This window comes from Lagenorhynchus albirostris, chromosome 8 (genome assembly GCF_949774975.1).
Source record: "Lagenorhynchus albirostris chromosome 8, mLagAlb1.1, whole genome shotgun sequence".
Lineage (NCBI taxonomy): Eukaryota > Metazoa > Chordata > Mammalia > Artiodactyla > Delphinidae > Lagenorhynchus > Lagenorhynchus albirostris.
The window spans coordinates 16,922,438-16,928,437 of record NC_083102.1 but is presented as its reverse complement, the minus strand read 5'-3'; positions in this window follow the sequence as shown (position 1 = coordinate 16,928,437).

The following is a 6,000-nucleotide window of genomic DNA, read 5'->3' as shown; positions in this document are numbered from 1 at the left end:
GAGCTGTGGAGTGGTTTGAAGTTATTAGATGCCTCAAGTGATGATTGTGACCATTCTATGCAATTGGGGAGTTTATGGGTCTCAATTTTTCAATCTGTGAAATAAAGTCATAAGAATAAGGGGTGGTATCCTAAGTCATGTTGTGGTTTGTTTATATGTTATTCTCATTGTCTCTAGATGTTAGGTTATTGTATAAAAGTGTTGTTATATTCCTAAACGGCTGGAGGTCTCACTGTATTTGTGCCAAGTGACTACGGATGAGTTTTATCCCTAAGGGGGAAGGTCCTTACAGGTGGGGGGTTGGGGATGTGGCTGTTTGATGGGGGGAGGACTGGCACCATGCCAGAGAATGATTTTGTCTTTTTGTGCTGAAATTACAGCAAAAGTATAAAACTGAGGACAAAACAGCTAAGTACCCCATACCCTGAAGATAGTTATCAAAGGGTCACCACCTCCGGGGCCCTTTGGGTTTGTTTACTAAGAGGTGGTTAAGTCCGCCTCATGACCATAACCCCCTGTCCCATCCCTGTCTGCATGGTGTCACTAGGGCCCAGGTAAGAGGTTTCCAGCCTCCTTCCCCATGGGAGTTTCTTTCTTCTCCAAGAAGCCAAGGGAAGGGCTTTCAAGGGGCATCAGTCATAGGGTTTGAGGGCATCGTATCTTCTCCCTGATGGAGGGGTGCTGAACTCCAGAAGTTGCAGGCTCATTCTGTGCTGACCTGGGCATGGTACAGAGCAGGGCGGGAAAGTTTTAGGTGAGTCTGACACACGCCTCTGTCCATGTGTGAGGCCTGGGGACACGGCCGCTAACTAGTCTGGAGATTCCTGAGCAGGAGGCTTGTTGGAAGAGCTGTCCCCAGCCAGGTAAGGAGCGGCCCGGGTGTGAGGAGAAGGTGCTGGAGGAGAACAGGATGGGGCCACACCCACCCTAGTTCTTCTGAGGGCACAGAAGGGACCACCCAGAGGTGAGGGGAAGGGCGGGAGCACAGGGATGCCCAGTGGCTGCTGGGTCAAGCAAGGGGCCACCCAACCCGAGAAAGGGCTGGAGGCGTGCGCTGTAGATGGAGCAGATGAGAGATGGGGAGGCCTTTTTTCTGGGGGGCTCCTCAGGGCTTGGGGAGGGGCAAGGTGAAATTAGCATTGCCCCAAAACACCATGTGTTTAGGCAGAGACCGGGAGGCCAGGACATCTGCCCTCATGGACATGATCACCACTGCCTTCACTCATTTCTCCTCCCTGCCCCTAAGGTGCTAGAAGAGCCAGATCTTGAAAGGAGAAGAGGAGAGAAGTTATTTCAGAGTCAAACCGTGTTCATCCTTTACGGCAAGAACCCAGGACCTATGGATCTAACTATTTTGAGGAAGGGGAGATGAACAATTTTTAATTAGCTAAGGTATTAGAATTTTTAATATAAGTAGTGTTAATAATCAGAAGGGACTGCTGAGTTATGGACGGTGCCAAGAGGTCATTGCTAGGAAGCAGGACAGGGTTATTGGAAAAAACACGATTGAGAGAAAGATTTGAAAAAAGTAACAATTCTGTGTTACTAACCATTGAGTTGAAACTCCTTCATAGACTGTCTACATTTGAAATGTTGGAATGTTCTTAGTAATAGTGAACCTGAGTTTGGGATTTCCAGGGACCAGGACAAAGGGAGATCAGGAGTTTCCTACATCTATTTTTCAGTGAAAGTAGCTGGAGTGAGGTTTGGGGTCACAAAAGATGAGCATAGCCTTTTCTTGGAAACCTATGCTCTGGGATGCCCAGGGCGAGGTGATGAGGGGTAGGGGGGAGGAGCCAGTCGGGGAAGAGGCCCCTTTATAAGAGGGAGAAGCACGAACAGGAAGGCAGGCTGGGCAGGAGTCACACTCTGACCCTCCCAAGGGGGAGGGAAGGGTATCCTATTCAGCAGTGGTTGCTTTTGTTCCTGTCTTCTGGAGGCTTAACTTGCTGCTGGTGAGGACTTGGGGCAGAGGTTTGGGGCAGGGCGCAGAGAGCAATGTTTCTTTTCCCCACCATCAGCTAGTTAGAATTATAAAGTTGTTCAAACTCAGAGCTGGAAGGTATTAAGGAAGGACATTCCGTACTCTTTTTTTATATAATCCTTTTTTTGCTAGTACCTAATATAGGATCATAGACCCTTGCTCTTTCCCCCTCCCTCTACAGTCCCTGTACACTGAAAAACAAGTGTCTGATCAAGCTCCTTGTTGGTTCCCATAAGGTTCTTGCTATTCCACTCCTGGTACACTGCTCCAGCCCCATTTGCTTAGAGGTACCTTGAGGTGCCTTGAAAGTCCGCTGAGTACCACACCCCACTCTCTCACCAGGCACCTTTGCCCCTGCTGCTAGGGCATCACTTCTCAGAGCAGACATGGCCACTGCTGCCCAAGCTCATGACCCTTCGAAGAGCCAAGACGTTTTAAAAAACTGGATCCAGGTTGTTGTGTTTGGCTGCCTCATTCTCTTGGGATGTACTCTCTCCCCAGAAGTGCTCAGTCTTTCTTTCCTCAATTATTTTTTGGCAAGTCCCCCGTTAGTTTACTGGACGTGTCCCCACATATCTGAACTGCAGTGGTGAACATAGTTTAGGCTTAAGCTGAATGCCCTTCTGCAAACCATGAAGAAATGGAAATTGAATAGTCAAGAAAGTAATTTACCCTGGAGCCTCATGGTGTGTGTGACTAGAACTGAAATGTCCAGTAAGCATGATCGTTATCTGTGCTTAGAGGAGCTGGGGGCGGAGAGCAGCAGTGAGAAGGAGGAAGAAATAGATCCAGGTCAGCTTTCTGGAGCCACAAGGAGATGGTGTGTGGACTGACAGCTGGGCAGAGAACCCTCCAAATGAAATATTGTCCATGTGAGGCCATGGACCATCCTGCCTGATATTAGGGGACAGCCAAGATTTAACAGGACTACTTTGCTTTTACAATAATGTTAAAGTCTTGAATTCTTTTTATTTTATGACTATTATTCTTTTCCAAATGTGAACACTTTCCTTGGGAAATAATGAAAATTATTTTTCACATTGAGTGAATCTGGAGATTCATGATCTCAGTCTTGGCTTTGTCTTTGAATAAAAGAATCTTATTTATGACCCAAGTCTGGATGCCTAATGATATCTGGAGCTGCAAATAGTGGTCTTGTTTTAGATTTTTGATGAAGCAGTGAATACTGTTTACGACTCTGAACACTTAATTTTGATTGGACAGATTTACTGTTTCAGAGAATAGTTTCCTGGAACTGTCATGGGGGGATTATGATGTTTGCTACAGAGTGAATAGAGAAACTGTTCTCCAATATATTAGTGATGAAATCCTTCTCTTCCAATGCACTTCTTTTTTAAGGCTAAAGGACCTATTCTCTGAGGTGTGGATGTCACATGATTAACGTGTTGGAAAATTCTAAATCAAACTTCAAAGAAACATTGTTCTCTTATTTGATTAACATCCATCTAGAATTGCTCCAGATTATATTTTCTTTTCAACCCAGCGGTGAGACGTAATCAGTGTTTCTGATTGTTGGCTTTTCAACTGTGGTGAGGACAGCAGAAATACATATTTAAAGAATTCTTAGTCCTTGGTGAAGTGGGAGAAGGGAGTAGTCAGAGGTCACTAACGCTTCACCCCTCCGTAGGAGTGGGCCTGGGAAAGGTGGTCATTGAGCCCCTGGACCAAGCCATCATTGAAATACACAGCATGACTTACTTTATCCTCAGTTTTAATGGTAAAGGAATGGGTAGGATAGGCAAATTAGAAAATAAAAATCAAGAGCTTGGGAAGTGAAGTTAGTCAGAATAGAATTTGATTCCTGGATCTCCCAGCAACTAGTCTTTGACGTTTTCTGTGTTTTTTGGCTTCTCTGAGCCTTAGTGTCTTCACTGGTACGTTATTATTTGCCTGACAGAATTGTTATGAGAGTTAAACGAAGTGATCCCTGAGTAGTACCCAGCCCAGCGAATGACATACGGTAGGTGAATAATGAACATTTGCCCGCTGGACCACCAAGCATCCGTTCTTTTGGCTACAGTATCTGATTTTCCCTTTTGAGAACCGTCCTCTTCCTGTTGTCTGAGGAAGCGCTGCCAGTGGAGCTGATTCTACTACCAGCTTCAGGAGTATAACGTGTAACTCAGAAGTGGTCAGGTAGCATCAATGCACCCTTGGCTATATGACTCCTTCAGGGATCAACATAAATCAGGCCATTCAAAAGACAATCCTATGTGGGAGCTGCTAGGGAGAGATACCTTTTCCCCCTCTGAACTTGAACATAGAGAAAGACTGAAGCCATTGGTAGCCATTTCGCTCCCACAGAGCCTCAGAATTCAGCTGATATATGTAGAGAGCAAAGCTGAGAAATATAATTTAAGACATAATTTGAGCCACTGATCCCCAAATGCTTCAGCTAAATTAATTAATATATACTAATTTTTTACTTAAGTTATTTACTTGCAATCAAGAGTCCTGACTGATATAAGGAACATAATAAAGTTTTGTCATTCTGCACCTCCCTATTCCCCCAGTTAAGGCCAGAACCCTGCAGAGCAAGCATAAAAGCACTAAAGTTCTCCCAGAATTCCTAACAGGAGGCAAAAAATGCAAGGAAGTGCTTTCCAGACTCTGCAATTTCATATACCTAAACAACTTTGAAAATATATTCCATTAAAAAATAAAATTCATAAAACACCAACAACTACCATGTCCTCTCACTATTTTCTCATAAAAGAAAGGGCATTTTTAATATTCTAAAATAAGAAGTATGGAATATAATAAAGGATAGTATTTAAAATAGAATAAATCTAGCTTTAAGAAAAACGCACTGTGCCATCCTTATTTCTTTCATTTACCACAGAGCAGCGAAAATGTCAGTGGTTTTATAAGTTCTAGGTCTGACATAAGACATCCTAGAATCAAATCCTCACTAGCTGTTCCTTAATTATTCTGAGTTTCAGTTTCCTCATCCTTAAAATAGAAATAATACTGACCTCTGACTCATCAGGTTTTGGAAGAGCGCAACAACAAAAATAAACAAGTGGGACTGCATCAAAGTAAAGAGCTTCTGGTAAGGATGAAAGGAGTGAATGCATGTAAAGTTTTTAGAATAGTGCCTGACACATGGTTAGTACTCAATAAACATTATTATTACCTTTACTTATCAACACTCAGTGTAAGTCTCTGGGACGGATATCAGATTCTAATTTCAGCCTGGACACTAATTCTGTGATCTTGGGCATGTCAGTTCAGCGGTCTGGGTTTCAGAGGGTTTTTCGGAAGAATGCAGAAATCTAATGCAAGAAACAACGCCCGTTCTCCGATTCGTCTCCTCTCTCGGGGGAGTGAGCCACCATGACTGGTCACTCAACGCTCACGCGGGATCAGATTGGCTCCCCAGAGGGGAGATGAATCATTCATCCTGCCCCACAGTGTTCCTGTCAGCAGATGGCTGCTTTTCTCTCTGGATGGACGGAGAGACATGGGAGAGAAAAAACCTGATGGAGGAGTGAGTGGAGGAGGGATTCAGGGTAGGAAGTTTCCAAAGATGACGTTGGGAAAATCCCAATGATGCCAGCCGCGGTGGGCAACAGATTTAGGGATGACAGGTTACTACTTCCAACCACTCCACTGCCCTCTACTGGCAAAGCCTAGTGAGTGGTGAGGAAATCTTGGGTATCCTGCTTGTCTGGGAGGGCAAGTCCATCCTTGAGCGTCCTCTTTCGGGCGAAAAGTAAAGACAATGCGGTAAAGCGTGTGCCCGTTAATTTTAAAAAAGGGAAAAAATGGTTCAGGCAACTCATATAGAGGTTAAAGTCTCTGTTAGCTGATGCATATCAGGGAGCACCTCAGGGTTAGAAAACTTCCTCATCAGAAGCGGGGCTGGAGTTTCAACAGAGACAGGAGAAGAGTTGGGTATGTGATCCTGGTCTTGACTCAGGAAGCAGTTTTCTTCCACTGAAACTGCTATAAAACGTGTAGTTGGAACGTTGGGAGAGGATTGCATGTCCTCA